The sequence below is a fragment of the Eretmochelys imbricata genome, chromosome 1 (assembly GCF_965152235.1).
Source record: "Eretmochelys imbricata isolate rEreImb1 chromosome 1, rEreImb1.hap1, whole genome shotgun sequence".
Classification (NCBI taxonomy): domain Eukaryota; kingdom Metazoa; phylum Chordata; order Testudines; family Cheloniidae; genus Eretmochelys; species Eretmochelys imbricata.
Genome location: NC_135572.1, coordinates 28512687 through 28529841, shown reverse-complemented (window position 1 = coordinate 28529841; position 17155 = coordinate 28512687).

The window sequence follows — 17155 nt, the reverse complement described above, 5'->3', positions numbered from 1 at the left end:
CCTGCACTATTGCTCATGGGTGTGATTGATAGATAGACTGTCTCTCTCTTACAGATGGGTCAGCCTCAGCTGGTGTATATCAGCATAGCTCCATTGACTTCATTGGATAATGGAGCTATATTGATTTACACCAACTGAGGCTTTGTTCTATTAGATTTAAACCAAAACAAAATCAGGTGTGAATATTATCTAATTTTCTGTTGGACCCTCTTATTTGTGTATTAATGTGGGTTTGATGTAACAGATCTATCAAAATTAAGGTAACTATTTTAAATTATTATTATTTACTATTAGAATTACTATAGCACCTAGGAGCCCTTGTCCTGGTCCAACACCCCATTGTACCAGGTACTGTTCAAAAAACGCTCCCTTTCCGCAAGAGCTAGCCATCTAAATGAAGAGTAAGGTTGTAAATGTAAACACTTAACAGCTGAGAAATGTCAAGGTTACAGTAAAAACTTAATTCAGTCCTCTTATATGTCATGCATTATGATTCATCGTAATTATATGATCACAGTCCTGCAGATTTTTGTGCTCACTTAGTGCTCTGGCTGGGTGGAGTGCAGTAAATGAGTCACATTGCCCAACCTGGATGCTGAATGAAGCTGAGGTCCAGAGAACATACCTCATCGCTATCCTTCCTGTGCACTGAGGGCCTAACTCTGCCCTTAGTTACATCAATCTGAAAGACTTCAGTATAGTTACATGTGATATTCACAATGGTAACTGCAAACAGAATTTAGCTCAAAACAGACCTTCGCATCAGTAAGTGTGCCCTCTACATCTTGTGAACTGAATGGCAAAAAGGTCCTGCAGAAATAATAGTCTGGGACCATGTAATTAAGACTTTATCATAATGCATAAGCAGAAAGTGGAAACAAGGTAGTGTGGACAACTTTGCCTGAGGCATTATCTGACCTTTCCTTGCTTACTGATCTCTTAACCTATTAATTGTAATATTTTTCATAAGAAAAACAACACTAAATACCATAGAAATCCCACAATGTGGAACTATTTGCTAGACAGCACCTGAAGTCTCTGTCTCACTCAGTCTTCATAGGTTATAAGGCCAGAAGGGACCACGATTTCACTTAAGAAAGAGAAGGTAAAGAGGTGTGGGAGGGAAGTTTGATAATGGGTTCTTCACTGTAACCAAATTATAACAAGGTCCAATGGCTGGAAGCTAAAGCTAGAAAAAACTCGGACTCTACTAGAATTCTTTGAGGGGGTCAACAAGCATGTGGACCAAGGGGATCCAGTGGATATAGTGTACTTAGATTTTCAGAAAGCCTTTGACAAGGTTCCTCACCAAAGGCTCTTATGCAAAGTAAGCTGTCATGGGATGAGGGAAGGTGCTCTCATGGATCGGTAACTGATTAAAAGATAGGAAACAAAGGATAGGTATAAATGGTCAGTTTTCAGAATTGAGAGAGGTAAATAGTGGTGTCCCCCAGGGGTCTGTTCTGGGACCAGTGCTATTCAACATATTCATAAATGATCTGGAAAAAGGGGTAAACAGTGAGGTGGCAAAATTTGCAGATGATACAAAATTACTAAAGATAGTTAAGGCCCAGGCAGACTGCAAAGAGCTACAAAAGGATCTCTCAAAACTAGGTGACTGGGCAACAAAATGGCAGATGAAATTTAATGTTGATAAATGCAAAGTAATGCACATTGGAAAGCATAATCCCAACTATACATATAAAATGATGGGGTCTAAATTAGTTGTTGCCACTCAAGAAAGAGATGGAGTCATTGTGGATAGTTCTCTGAAAACATCCACTCAATGTGCAAACGCAGTCAAAAAAGCTAACAGAATGCTGGGAATCATTAAGAAAGTGACAGATAATGGGACAGAAAATATCATATTGCCTCTATATAAATCCATAGTATGCCCACATCTTGAATACTCTGTGCAGATGTGGTCGCTCCATCTCAAAAAAGATATATTGGAATTGGAAAAGGCTCAGAAAAGGGCAACAAAAATTATTAGGGGTATGGAATGGCTTCTGTATGAGGAGAGATTAATAAGACTGGGACTTTTCAGTTTGGAAAAGAGACGGGAAAGTGGAGATATGATTGAGGTCTATAAAATCATGACTGGTGTAGAGAAAGTAGATAAGGAAGTGTTCTTTACTCCTTCTCATAATACAAGAACTAGGGGCTTACCAAATGAAATTAATAGGCAGCAGGTTTAAAACAAAGAAAAGGAAGTATTTCTTCACACAATGCACAGTCAGCTGTGGAACTCCTTGCCAGAGGATGTTGTGAAGGCCAGGACCATAACAGGGTTCAAAAAAGAACTAGATAAATTTATGGAGGATAGATCCATCAATGGGTATTAGCCAGGATGGGCAGGAGTGGTATCCCTAGCCTCTGTTTGCCAGAAGCTGGGAATGAGCGACAGGGGATGGATCACGTGATGATTACCTGTTCTGTTCATTCCCCCTGGGGCACCTGGCACTGGCCACTGTCGGAAGACAGGATACTGGGCTAGATGGACCTTTGGTCTGACCCAGTAGGGCCATTCTTATGTTCTTGTGACTGGAAATAATGTGTACGTTTTTAACTGTGAGGGTAATTAGCCATTGGAACAATTTACCAAGGGTAGTGGTGGATTCTCCATCTATGATGGTTTATTAAATCAAAATTGAATGCGTTTTTCTAAAAGATATGTTCTGGTTCAAACAGATTAGAGAAGTCATATGGCTTGTGTTATACAGTAGGTCCGAATAGATTACTGCAATTGTCCATACTGACCTTATAATCTATGTACTACATAGCTTTGTAAATGTGGTTTGGGGAAACGTATGCATAGCAATAATTGATATTTTGATATATAAAATACATATATACTGTGTGAATTCCGTCCTCCATGCTGGTATTCAGCTTATTTCAATTTCTAGTACTTCCAGGCTTTTTATTATTCAAGACACACTGTGGTTGCTGAAAATTAGAAAATTGTTATTGATCCTGCATTAATTAGCTTCACTATATTTCAAGGAGACCTGATTTTATAACTGTCACTAATTAGATTTATGAACTGTGTTCCTTCAGTTAAGATTGAAATTTATATTTCTAGTTATATCAGTTCCAATCTTAAAATGAAGTTCTTCCAAAAGATTCTCTCAGGCTCATAAATCAATGACAAACAACTTCATACCCTGGTAGAGTGTTAAAATTAAAGGGACATAGTCAGCTACGTAAGTGCTAAGCATCATTATCATTAACTTGACCATCACACTTTGATCTGAAAATGTTGCACCAGTGAATGTTGCAAAGCTGAAAATGACATGAAACAGGTGGAAAGCAGGGGCTGATGGTATCAGGGTATTTAAAAAACTTTTCAGCAATTAAAAAAATAAATAAAAAATAAGATCCAGGGCAGACTATTTGAAGGGTCCTGTACTAGAAAATTAATTATATATTTAAAAAAGTAAATTTCAAAAAATTCAAATTGACTTCCTGACTTACTTTGCAGAAGCACCTGCCTCCCTCTCCAGCTGACTTGATATGGCAATGAAGCCAAGAGAGGTTTTCTAAATTGCTTGGCCGCTTAAATTGCGGTATGGGAGCATGGGGGATTTTGCTGTCTGTCTTCATCGATCATCTCCCCTTTCTCAGTATTATACGTGGGGGAAGTGGGAATATAGGATCTCAAACGCAGGGAAGAAGTCACATAGGCTATGAGCAGTTGACAGCTGCTTCCCCACCTTTGAGATCCTATATTTAAAGCCCTGCGTGGATACAAAATTTATAGCTGCATCTGATCTGTGATCCACAAAAACAGTTCGCAGATATCCATGGATTTGTAGGGCTCGACATATATACATGTGAATGCTTGCCTTCCATTGGCTTGTTGGCCTTAGAAAAAACATAAAAAGGAACTGTCCTTTTGTTCTGTTTGTACAGCTGGGGTTCTTAAATGCTACTACAATACCAATAAATAATTAAATAATTTCTGACAGCTAACAGAAATCTTCCTCTAGTTAAAATAGGCCTTTTTAAAGTGAACCAGCTAATTCTGAACAAAAGCAAAAACTATTCTCTCATTGGTAGCCACAAAATATAAACAAAACACAAAAGCATTTTGAAAAAGAAACATTAGTGATACACTTGGCCAGCCTCAAATGACAGTCAACATACATCCTATTACCATAAATACATGCATACAATCTTGCTATTATTGGCAAGAAACAGCAATTAAGTATTGTACTGAATAATATACAGTTAGTTGACATATACATTAACTGATAGAATTTAAAGGTATTAAAAGAATATAGTTAGAAATCAAAATCAAGATAACAAATAATGCATAAAAAACCCCAACAATCCATGAGTGAGAGTTAAGGTTATTGTGCTTAAGTATGCATTTCTTTGTACTTAATAATTATTAACTCACAATTGTTATCATGTAGGCAGCATAGAATTTATGCCCTTCATTTAGAAAACCCAGGCATGAAAATGAATGATATGGTAGGTGATTTCATTGCTGCCAACTTGTTTCAGAGATGATTTTCATTTTGTTTTGTTTCTTTTTGAATATAAATATGGCCTGGGTCACTGTAGATAAGGCTGAGCTGTTTTTTTAGATTCTTTCAAGTTGGTTCAATAGTTGAGTTATATTAGGGCTTTTCCTTTAGCTGTAAGGTGACATTAAGTAAAAGAATAAACTTATTCTGTACTCAATCTAATCACCACCAGCATTTTCGCCACAGCATTAAACCATTTGGATTATTTAGCTGTTTACAGAAGTGATTGTGGTGATGTTTTCAAGTGCTGTGTTATGCTAATTATAAGCAATTGAGGACAGTGAGCTCGTTTTGATCAAAAGGGATTGTGGGATGCAAATGCTGTGAGTGGGGAGGTGAGACAGCTCTTTGCCTATAGACAAAAAGGCTTATATAAGTGACATTTAATAGCTAAATGCAAGCAGGCTAACCTGACTGCTGACATTCATTCATAGTGTAGGAGGCTAAATGCTGGAAGAAGCTATGAAGTTCAAAGGATCTTAAACAAAAGAACAAACTTCACAATGTTCAGATAAATGAGAGAACTTCTGCTGGTGGCGGTTCAGTTGGGTAATAGAAAAAACAAATTCCTCTTTGTTTAAATTCAGAATTAATCAAGGTTTTGGCTCCATTATACCCATCCAGGCTCAGACAGTCATTGATACAATCTCTTAGAATAAATGCAGTGGTACTGGGCATTAGGATTTGTTGTTGAAATGTGGATCCAGGAATGGCATCTTTGGGAGGGACCAGTTAGCTAGTGACTAATATTTTCAAGCTTCTTTCCCTTGTGGGCCTGTACATGTACTTCCATGAAATCACAGTCAGTCCTCTAGATGTGTAATGTTTAGTGCAAATGAAAAACTGAGGAATCATCTAAGTGGTGTGTTTATGTCCACACAAGCCTGGAATTGTTCCATGCAGTCCTGAGAATTGAGTGAGACAGACAGGGCTTTTGTGGAGCCCTGCCTCTTTCAGTCTCTACTTTATACAACTTCCTATGGAGTCCTTCCTCATTCAGTGCCACCAACTTTATCTATACTTTAAATTATTAGTGCATAGTCAAATTAGCAATGTACATAGGTGCAACAACTACCATCCATTGGACCATTGTTAAGAATACCCCCATCATTATTAAAGAAAAACAACTTCACATTCATGTAATGTGATTTTTTTTCACCTCCTCCTCACTCACCAAAGGTTCAACACCCCTGTAATGAACCTATGGGTTCAATAGTTTTACACAAGTCTAGTTACCTTAATGTGTAAGAAAAAAAATATTACAGTGCTTTAAAGCCAGTCAGACAACTTAGTCCTCTCTCTGGATTACAAGACAAGAAGGACCAATTCAGCTGTAATGCATAAAACCTTCTGAGAAAGATACTAACCCAACTGTAATGTCATGTGACATTAATTTCTAACATTCCCATCAGCACTACTGCTTTACCTGTATACTTTGAAAACTATATTTTTAAAAATATTCCACTTTTTTTGCACACTTACCCAAACTTTTCTAAGGACTCAGAGCGGTCAGTGACTTTCTACCAAGTCCACATTGCTAATGGCTGAGCTATTCAATAAACACTATCGGTGCATGAGATGCTGTATGATTGGAACATGACCATTTATATCATTAATGTTGCCAGTGTTAGACAATTGCAACAAGTCTTGTACAAAGTATGTCATGTAAGGTATCAATGGGAAAGTTATGACTGGCTGAGTATGATTATGCTGTTTATATGCATGTATTATGTTGTGATGGGTTCGGTCACAGAGACCCCCTTGGGACTGTCACCTGATGTGCTAAGACTACCTCTGAGCCCATTTTCTCTGCCAGTTTGGGCCTTCAGAACCCTGCATTGTTGAGCCAGACACGCAAGCCTGCTGCAACACAGACTCGGGGTCTGAACCACGCCCCCCAAAGCTGCAGACTTAACTGAAAACAGGTTAAAAATGCTCCTGTCTCCAGCACCCAGACACCCAGCTCCCAATGGGATCCAAACCCCAAATAAATCCATTTTACTCTGTATAAAGCTTATACAAGGTAAACTCATAAATTGTTCACCCTCTATAACACTGATAGAGAGATATGCACAGCTGTTTGCTCCCCCAGGTATTAATCACTTACTCTGAGCTAATTAATATACAAAAGGGATTTTATTAAGTATAACAAGTAAGATTTAAGTGGTTTCAAGTAATAACAGACAGAACAAAGTAAGTTACCAAGCAAAATAAATCAAAACACGCAAGTTTAAGCCTAATACATTTAAGAAACTAAATAGAGGTAGATCTCACCCTTAGAGATGTTCCAATACGCTTCTTTCACAGACTAGACTCCTTCTTAGTCTGGGTCCAATCCTTTCCCCTGGTACAATCCTTGTTAATTCCAGCTCAGGTGATAACTAGGGGATTTCTCATGACTGCCACCCGCTTTGTTCTGTTCCACTCCCTTTTATAGCTTTGGCACAAGATGGGACTCCTTTGTCTTTCTGGGTCCCCACCCTTCCTTCTAAATGGAAAAGCACCAGGTTTAAGATGGATTCCAGTACTGGGTGACATGGTCACATGTCACTGTAAGACCTCATTCTTCATTACCCACGGGCTGGCCCCCACGTCCACAAGAAGGCTTGCAGGTAAATAAACCATCTATAGCCAATTGTCCCAGTCAGTAGGTGCCATCAAGATTCTAAACCACCATTAATGGCTCACACTTTGCATAATTACAACAGGACCTCAGAGTTAACTTCATATTTCTAGTTTTAGATACAAGAATGATACATACATACAAATAGGATGAACACACTCAGTAGATTATAAGCTTTGTAATGATACCTTACAAGAGACCTTTTGCATAAAGCATTTTCCAGTTACATTATATTTACACTCATAAGCATATTTCCATAAACATATGGAGTGCAAGTCAGAATGTTTTCTATCTGTAGTTATAAATATTGACTATATACTGGCATCCTAGCTATGTGCTGTATTCCTGGGCAACACTAACAAGATAGTTTACGTTCAGTCTAGCCAGCCATTGTGAATGGACTATTGAAGCTTGATAACCCATTGAAGGCAATCAAATCTCACAATGGGCCATAGAAGGATTCATCCCGCCCAGAGAGCCTTTATGTGGATGTCTTAGTCAGAATACGGCTGCTCCTGTGAATCGTCAAAGTATGAAAGGGCATGTGACCCTGGACTCCATCTTGTGCCTGTAATTTTCCATAAACTAAGATTGCGAGCATTCCCTCCACATGGGAAAAGGTATAAGACCCTGGAAGCATTTTCATTTTGCTTCTTTCCTGCTCTGATCTCTGGACTATGGACTTACGCTAACTGTAACCCTTCTGCCCGTCAGAGTTGGCAGCAACAAGGGCCAGGTTCAATATCTAGGGGTTCCATTCCAATAACACAATGCAAACCGGCTCGAGCCCCCACCCAGTGACCTGGGACAAATATATACCACCCCCGCTGGGCGCCTCCAAGAGGCAATACTTCCCCTCTCGCAAGCACATAGTCTGAGTGTAGCAAAAGCCTTTTAATAACAGAGAGAAACAATGTGGCATTATGTTGGGGAAACACCACCAACAGGATTCATAACACAACCCATGAGCAAAAAAAAACCCACCCCAGGCAAATTGGGGCATGCCCTTTTCCCTTTGGTTCTTGAGTCCAGCAACCCCAAATCACCCAAAGTCCCAAAAGTCCAATGCCCCAAAAGTCTCTGTCCCTGGTCAGGGCAGCCCCAGAGTTCGAAAGTTTATCTGCGGAGCTTTACCTCCCAACCTGGGTGGAAATGGGACGGGGGTAAGAGGCACCTTACATGATCTGAAGCTGACCGCCCCATAGCTCCATAGCGGCGCTCCGCTCCGCCAGCCGCCCCACGAACTCCTTCGCTCCGCTGCGCTCCGCTCCGCCAGCCGCCCCACGAACTCCTCCGCTCCGCCAGCCGCCCCACGAACTCCTTCGCTCAGCTCCACGGCCCACAAGCAGCTCCTGCCATCCACACACTGCTCCGCATCGAACTGCTTCACCAGCCGTCCCGCAAACTGCTCCACAATATATCTTCAGGCTCCCCCACTACTTAACACAACACTCAGTGATTTCAGCTCTTAGGTGAATTCAGCTTGTAGTAGGGGAGCCCCAGTGCTGGTGCACTGTCAGCCCAAAGTGAGCTCAGCAGCCTATAACTAGACTTCTAATGAAATCAAAATTAGCTCTGATATTCCACAGTGGAGAGAGGAGGAAGTGCAATTAGCATGTAAGGCCCTCACCAAGGGGCCCATACCACCAAGTATTAATACTTGTCCCCAGCCTCTCTCCATTCACACAGTTTTGGAACCCATGACCCTTGCCTAGCGAGTGCTACTTAGTTGATGGTGAATCCCTCCATCATAACAAAAGGCCACGTACAGTTCCAAGCACAGTTCCCATAATCAGGGTAATAACAATTTATTCTTCCTGCCCCAATAACAGAGACACTGGGGATCCCACAGCAGCCAAAGTGACCATTTGGGCAGCTATGGTCTCATTCTAGGCGTGGTGGGTGTGCCTATGCAAATGAGATTGGCCCCTGAAGTTCTTTTCCACAACTTGCCACACCTCACCACCAGATGTCAGGGTGGAGCTCATCCTGACACTGCTTACATCCTGCCCCCAGCCGAGACTTTGTCGTCCCGACAAATCACACTCCCTTTATACCAACTCATTGGTTTCCTCCAAAGGGCCTCAGGAAGCCCACTTTAGCTTCCACAAGCCTGTGTGCTAAATATATTGGCTCCTCACTAGTCACCCCAGGTGCATCATAAGTTAACCGTTTCACTGGTCTTATCACCCTGTCTCGTCTATTGAGAATCTCTGTTGCCGAGGTAGGGGGAACATCCTCTTGAGTGACGGAGGGAGAGGCTTCCCTGGAGGGTCCCTCGGCTACTGGCGTAGGCCCCTGCACTCCTAGTTCTAACGCTGGAGGGTCCAAGGTGCCCAGGACATCCTCTACCTGTCTGTCCCCATTGTCCAATAACCTGTGTGTGTCATCACAGGGGGGTCTCATCAGCAGCACCGGGGTATCAGAAAGGGGCCTAAATAGTTCCGCCATTGGGTTTAGGGCGGAAGAGGGAAAACTCTCATTTGGTTCAGCTGATCGAGACTGAAATCTTGTCTCCATCCCAGGATACACCAGGGTTGTGTCTTCCTCCTCAGACTCACTCTCAGATGTGCAGAATAGGGGTAAGTTAGCTGCAGGGGGCCCACTGTCTGTGTTGGATGGCGGCTTTGGTCTAGCACCTCTGTTCTGCCCGGCGGCCCTGCCGTGGCCCATCTCATAAGGGGTGCTTACCAATTCCCCCACAGGGAGCAAAAGGTTTCTATGCACCGTCTTTATTTGCCCTGGACCGTCTTCAGGTTTGATCTTGTAGACCGGCAGATCTCCCAGCTTTTCCATCACCAGGTAAGGTATTGCCTTCCATCTGTCAGCTATCTTGTGTTTGCCAGCAATACCCAAATTTCGCAGCAGGACTCTGTCCCCCGGCTGGAGCTCCTGCGAACGCACTCTAGCATCATATTGATGTTTGTTGCGGTCTACGTTCTTCCGAGCCGCAGCGGTAGCTAAGCGATAAGCATCCCGCAGCTTTTCTCTTAGTCGGGATACATATTGCTGATGAGTTTCATAGCTATCTCCATCCTCTGATACACCAAAGCACAAGTCTATGGGTAATCTTGGTTCTCGCCCAAACATCAAGAGATATGGGGTGACTCCTGTAGCATCGTTCTTTGTGGCATTGTAGGCATGCACCAGAAATGCGACATGCTGGCTCCAGGTTGCCTTCTGCTCTGGTCGCAAAGTTCCCAACATATCTAATAGGGTTCGATTGAACCTCTCTGGCTGAGGATCACCTTGGGGGTGATAAGGCGTTGTCCTAGACTTTTTAATTCCTGCTATCTTCAGCACCTCCTTCAGAAGGTGACTCTCAAAATCCCGCCCCTGATCAGAGTGTATCCGAGCCGGGAATCCATAGACTGAGAAATATTTGTCCCACAATACTCGAGCAACGGTGGTGGCCCTCTGATCACGTGTGGGATATGCTTGTGCATACCGTGTAAAATGGTCAGTCACTACTAGAATGTTTCCAACATTCCTCTTGTCTACCTCTACAGACAAGAAATCAATGCATACCAACTCCAAAGGTTTGTTGCTGGTGATGTTCTTGAGATATGCAGCCCTCGTGGGCAGAGTTTTCCTTTGAACACATGGAGCGCAAGTCTCACATTTCCTGCGAACATCTTCAGCCATTCGGGGCCAATAGAACCTACTACGAATAAGTTCCAGGGTCCTCTCCATCCCTAAATGCCCAAAGTCATCATGCAGGGCCCTCATGGCCAGGGCTCTGTACTTTTTTGGCAGTACTAGTTGTGCTCGTTGTTTTTGTAAAGGGTCAGTGGTCATTCGGTGTAGCACTCCCTGAATCAGTTTTAGTTTGGTCCATTCTCTCAATAGTAGTTTACCCTCCGGGTTAGGTGGGACAACCGCAGCTGGGCTTCGCCCCTCCCTTTTGGCAAGTAGTGTATCACGAATGTCAATATCTTGCCGCTGGGCTTCTTGCCAGTCAGCCGCATTGAGCATGGGCAAAGGAGATTGGTCTAATGCAATATAGTTCACTGAAGCAGAAGGCATGCATTCAGGAGGCAGGCCCAAAGCTTCTGCAACACATCCCTGAAAGCCCTCACGGGCCTTTGGCTCTCGGCGACTCACACTGCAAATAGCTCTCACTCCATCTGTGGGTATCACAGCAACTTCTGGAGCCTGCGGACGCCTGGACAATGCATCTGCATCTACATTGCTTCTCCCTGATCGGTACTGAATGCTGAACTCATAGCTAGCCAAGGCGGCCACCCATCTCTGCCCTGTAGCATCCAGCTTAGCACTTGTTAACACATAAGTCAGTGGATTGTTGTCTGTCCACACCTGGAACTGAGCACCATACAAGTAGTCTCGAAATTTCTCAGTGATGGCCCATTTCAAGGCCAAAAATTCCAGCTTGTGGGTGGGATAGCGAGTTTCACTATCAGACAATCCTCGGCTGGCAAAGGCTACAGGTTTACATTTGCCTTCCACTTCCTGGTACAGGACTGCTCCCAGACCCTCCAAACTGGCATCAGTATGCAGGATAAATGGTTTGCTTGGGTCAGCAAAAACTAGGACTGGAGCATGAGTTAGGCAAGTAATGATTTCTCGAAAAGCCCTTTCACATCTCTCATCCCACCGTGGCCCAAATGGTGCAAAGGGGCCATTGTGTCTCTGCACAGGAGGCTTTGGGGACCTCCCCTTATTCTTGGACTTAGATTTGTTCTTGCTGGACTGATGTCCCCTGGTAAGATCATTCAGAGGCTTTACAATTGTAGCATAGTTTTTCACAAATCTGCGGTAGTAGCCACTAAATCCAAGAAAGGTCTTGAGTTCTCTGTAGTTACTTGGACGTGGCCATGTAGTGAGTGCTTCTATTTTATCAGGATCAGTACTCACACCTTCTTGGGACACAATGTGACCCACATACTTCACTGAGGTTCTGCAGAACTGGCATTTGTCAATTGAAAGCTTCAGACCATAATCCTCCAACCTATCAAGCACTTTAAGAAGTCTTTCTTCATGCTCCTCTAAGGTTCTTCCAAACACAATCAGGTCATCCAAATAAACTAACACTTGCAGTAAATTCATGTCTCCCACAACTTTCTCCATGAGACGTTGAAAGGTGGCAGGTGCTCCAGAAATCCCTTGGGGCATGCGTTCGAACTGATAAAACCCTAATGGGCAGATGAAGGCTGTCTTCTCCTTATCTTCTTCTCCCAGAGGGATCTGGTAGTATCCACTTCGAAGATCCAACACAGAGAACCACTGGCTTCCCAGCAAACAGTCTAAGGCATCTTGCACTCGAGGCATAGTGTACTGGTCGACCACAGTACGGCTGTTTAGGGTGCGGTAGTCAATACACATCCGGATTTTCCCATTCTTTTTGCGGACTACCACAATGGGTGAGGCGTATGGGCTGCGGGACTCTGTAATGATGCCATTCGCAGCCAGCTCCTGAAGATGATGTCGCACATCTTCCATCTCAGAGAGAGCAATCTTCCTAGATCTCTCCCTGAAAGGTCGAGAGTCATGTAGTCTGATATTGTGCTCTACTCCTTTTGCACATCCCACATCCCACTCATGCAGTGAGAACACCTTGGATCTTTCACAAAGTTTCTTCCTCAGGCGATCTTTCCAGTCCTCGGACACTGGTGAATCTCCAAAGTCAAACTTTGCTGGGTCTATTGTCGGAACTTGAGTTTCACACTGGGGTTTTACAATCAACTCAGGCTCAAAGAGGTCTGCTATCTTTTGTCCTTGCTTCACAACAACATCACGACTCGTTTCATTAGCAATCAGTATAGTCACCCTTTCCTGGGCTTCAGCAGGTAGGGTTATGACTCCACTGGGGACCAACACTCCTTCAGGGAGCTCTCCTCCCATCGGCTGCTCTATCATTGCTAACGTCCCTTTACTGCCTTTCAGCCAGGTACTCATGACAAGCACTTCTTGCTCCGTCCTTGCAGGCACTACTAAGGGGGTTGTGCCCGCGTATTTCAGTGCCCCAAGCGGTAGCTCAGATGTGTCCCTTTTAGCGCTCTCAATTTTCCTATAGGCTTCAGCACAAAGCGTATGGATCATCAGGGTATTCAGGTATTGGTCCCCAGCCCGCCTTCTGCAGTAATCCGCGAGTACCTTGAAGAGACTGGAGTTGGTCCCTATCAGCACAGACACATCAGAAGTCCCTTTAGGGTCAGGGCATATTAAGGCAGCTGTGTCTACCTCTTCTCTTACCCCAGCAACCTCCTCTGGGAATTCCAGGTGCACTATGACATACCCTTGATAGGGGTATTCATCCATGCTGAGGCCACACAGGCCAAGGCCAGTCAGTGGCTGTATAGGCAGGTGCCTAAGCATCTGTTGGTAGAATGACTGAAATATAATAGTCACTTGAGATCCAGTGTCAAGCACTGCTTTACACTCCACCCCTTCAATCCTCACCATGACCTCTGCTCGAGGCCCTATCAGTCCTGCAGGGATCCCAGCTGGACAGTCTTTTCTGGGGGAATCTTCAAATCCTGCAGACCTGGGGGGTCCCCGTCCCCAGACCCTCTGGCAGCTACGGATCTCTCCCAACTGATCCTCAGCTTTCCATACACTAAGAAGGGGTTTTCTTCATTACGGCACTTGGCAGCACTGTGTCCATCCTGACCACATCGGTAGCAGAAGAATTGACCTTTTCCCCTTCGCCTGGGGGGGATGGTGGCTCTAAGTGCGGGCTTCTCAATCGCCACAGTTTGAGGCTTCTTATTCCTGGAAGTCTTAACTCGGTCAACGGTACTTTGCAGCTCAGCTATCCGTTCCGTCAGGACCTGCATTTGTTGGACAAGTTCCTCTCTGGTGCTCACCATCAGTACACTGGTCGTTTGCAGTGGTGTTGTGCTGCCTGGCTCCGATGTTTGGGCTTCCCAAAACTCACTGACAGCCTGCCTTTCTTCCTCCTCTCGGACCTCTTTTATCAGCTGGGAGTAACTTGGGGGATGTTCCCGTCGTTCTCTTAGCTGGAGATGAAGTAGAATCGGGTTCTGATACTGAGTTCCTCTTACAATTTGAGCCAGTCTGGTCTGATCCATCTGCTCAGCAGTCACTGCTCCCCTCATGACAGCTTTCTGAAGCAGTCTCTCCAGTCTCCGTATGTAGGCTGAAGCCTTCTCGCCCTTTTGTTGTCGGGAATTAAGGAACTTACAGTACCTGTCTTCAGGGCCCTCTACGCTCCCAAAGTTGTGTTCAAGGGCCTCTAGGCAGTCCTTCACACTGACCCCAGGGTCAATGAGCTTCAGGGTGCGAATCACATCTAATGCTGGGCCGCCAAGGCTCTCTATAAGGCATCTTCGCTTTTCTGCATCTGGTACAGCCCACTCTTGCAGCATTTCAGTGGTATGCTCTAACCAGGGTTCAAACTCCTCCTCCCCAGCAAATAATCTTAACTTACGACAAGAGTCTGACTCAGCATGGGGCAGCACAACCTTTTCCAATATTTGCCCCAGAGCTTTTGTCCAATCATCAGCCGAGGCTGCAGCCTCTGAGCTAGAAGCTGCTGAGCCAGGGCCCAACAAACCTGACATATTAGCCATTATACAAACAGTAATTTCCTCAAAATATAAGCACAAACAAAAAAAATATATAAATTGTTTCCCAATATAGTGGATCACTCAACAGGTGCTTGCGAGGGGTACTGACCGAGGCGATCCCGGACGAGCCCCCAAAAATGTAACCCTTCTGCCCGTCAGAGTTGGCAGTAACAAGGGCCGGGTTCAATATCTAGGGGTTCCATTCCAATAACACAATGCAAACCGGCTTGAGCCCCCACCCAGTGACCTGGGACAAATATATACCACCCCCGCTGGGCGCCTCCAAGAGGCAATACTTCCCCTCTCGCAAGCACATAGTCTGAGTGTAGGAAAAGCCTTTTAATAACAGAGAGAAACAATGTGGCATTATGTTGGGGAAACACCACCAACAGGATTCATAACACAACCCATGAGCAAAAAAAAACCCACCCCAGGCAAATTGGGGCATGCCCTTTTCCCTTTGGTTCTTGAGTCCAGCAACCCCAAATCACCCAAAGTCCCAAAAGTCCAATGCCCCAAAAGTCTCTGTCCCTGGTCAGGGCAGCCCCAGAGTTCGAAAGTTTATCTGCGGAGCTTTACCTCCCAACCTGGGTGGAAATGGGACGGGGGTAAGAGGCACCTTACATGATCTGAAGCTGACCGCCCCATAGCTCCATAGCGGCGCTCCGCTCCGCCAGCCGCCCCACGAACTCCTCCGCTCCGCTCCGCCAGCCGCCCCACGAACTCCTTCGCTCCGCTGCGCTCCGCTCTGCCAGCCGCCCCACGAACTCCTTCGCTCTGCTGCGCTCCGCTCCGCCAGCCACCCCACAAACTCCTCCGCTCCGCTCCACCAGCCGCCCCACGAACTCCTTCGCTCAGCTCCACGGCCCACAAGCAGCTCCTGCCATCCACACACTGCTCCGCATCGAACTGCTCCACAATATATCTTCAGGCTCCCCCACTACTTAACACAACACTCAGTGATTTCAGCTCTTAGGTGAATTCAGCTTGTAGTAGGGGAGCCCCAGTGCTGGTGCACTGTCAGCCCAAAGTGAGCTCAGCAGCCTATAACTAGACTTCTAATGAAATCAAAATTAGCTCTGATATTCCACAGTGGAGAGAGGAGGAAGTGCAATTAGCACGTAAGGCCCTTACCAAGGGGCCCATACCACCAAGTATTAATACTTGTCCCCAGCCTCTCTCCATTCACACAGTTTTGGAACCCATGACCCTTGCCTAGCGAGTGCTACTTAGTTGATGGTGAATCCCTCCATCATAACAAAAGGCCACATACAGTTCCAAGCACAGTTCCCATAATCAGGGTAATAACAATTTATTCTTCCTGCCCCAATAACAGAGACACTGGGGATCCCACAGCAGCCAAAGTGACCATTTGGGCAGCTATGGTCTCATTCTAGGCGTGGTGGGTGTGCCTATGCAAATGAGATTGGCCCCTGAAGTTCTTTTCCACAACTTGCCACACCTCACCACCAGATGTCAGGGTGGAGCTCATCCTGACACTGCTTACATAACTATTCTGTTTGCACATAACAAATGTGACTGAGTCATGATCATTTGTACCTAAACTAACACTAAGTTATAGATCTGTGACCAATTCTTCTTTATCTGTCAAGACATGGTCTAATATAGGATTCCCCTGTGTTGGATTCAACACTTTTTGAATTAGGAAATTGTCATCTATAATTAGAAATTCCAAGGAGGATGTTTTAGTACCTGCAACCTGAGTCCTCCAAAATAAGTCCCTCATGATCACACAGCTTTTTTCCCCTACACATTGTAGGTTAGTGCTTACAGAACCAGGCATCCTGTTTCCTAGTGTGATTTGGTGGTCTGTAGCAGACATCAACTAGTATCACATCTTGTGCTTTATCTGTTAGCACATAGATCTATAAATATTCAAGATCATTTTCTTTTGAGTTGTTGGTGCCTTGGAAACAGGTAATGCCATTTTTGATGGAGTACCACTTCTCCTCCCAATTTGCCTACTGGATCCTTCTTGAATAGGATATAACCATTGATTTTTAAAATTCCAGTCATGCAAATCACCACACCATGTTTCAGTAATACCAGCTAGATTGAATGTCCGCTCATAAATGGAGAATTCCAGTTCCTCTTGCTTGTTATCCAAGAGCCTAGCATTTGTTTATAGGCAATTGAAAGAATTTATTTTCTTCATATCCTTTACTTTCTTGATTAATTTTGTTCTTAGCATCTCAATTTTGTGCTAAATGTCTTGAGTGCTCATTTCTTTTCTCTTTTCACTGTCCCCTTTTGTTATAAGTTTAATGCCCTCCTGACTACTCAAGTCACTCTGTCTCCTTCTACTGAGGTGAAGGCCATCCAAATTGTACAGCTCCTTCTTTTAGTAAGAGATGGATTAGTGTTCCACAAAATGAAAACACTTTACCCTACACCACTTACCTAGCCAGAAGTTCACTTTGAGAATCTTC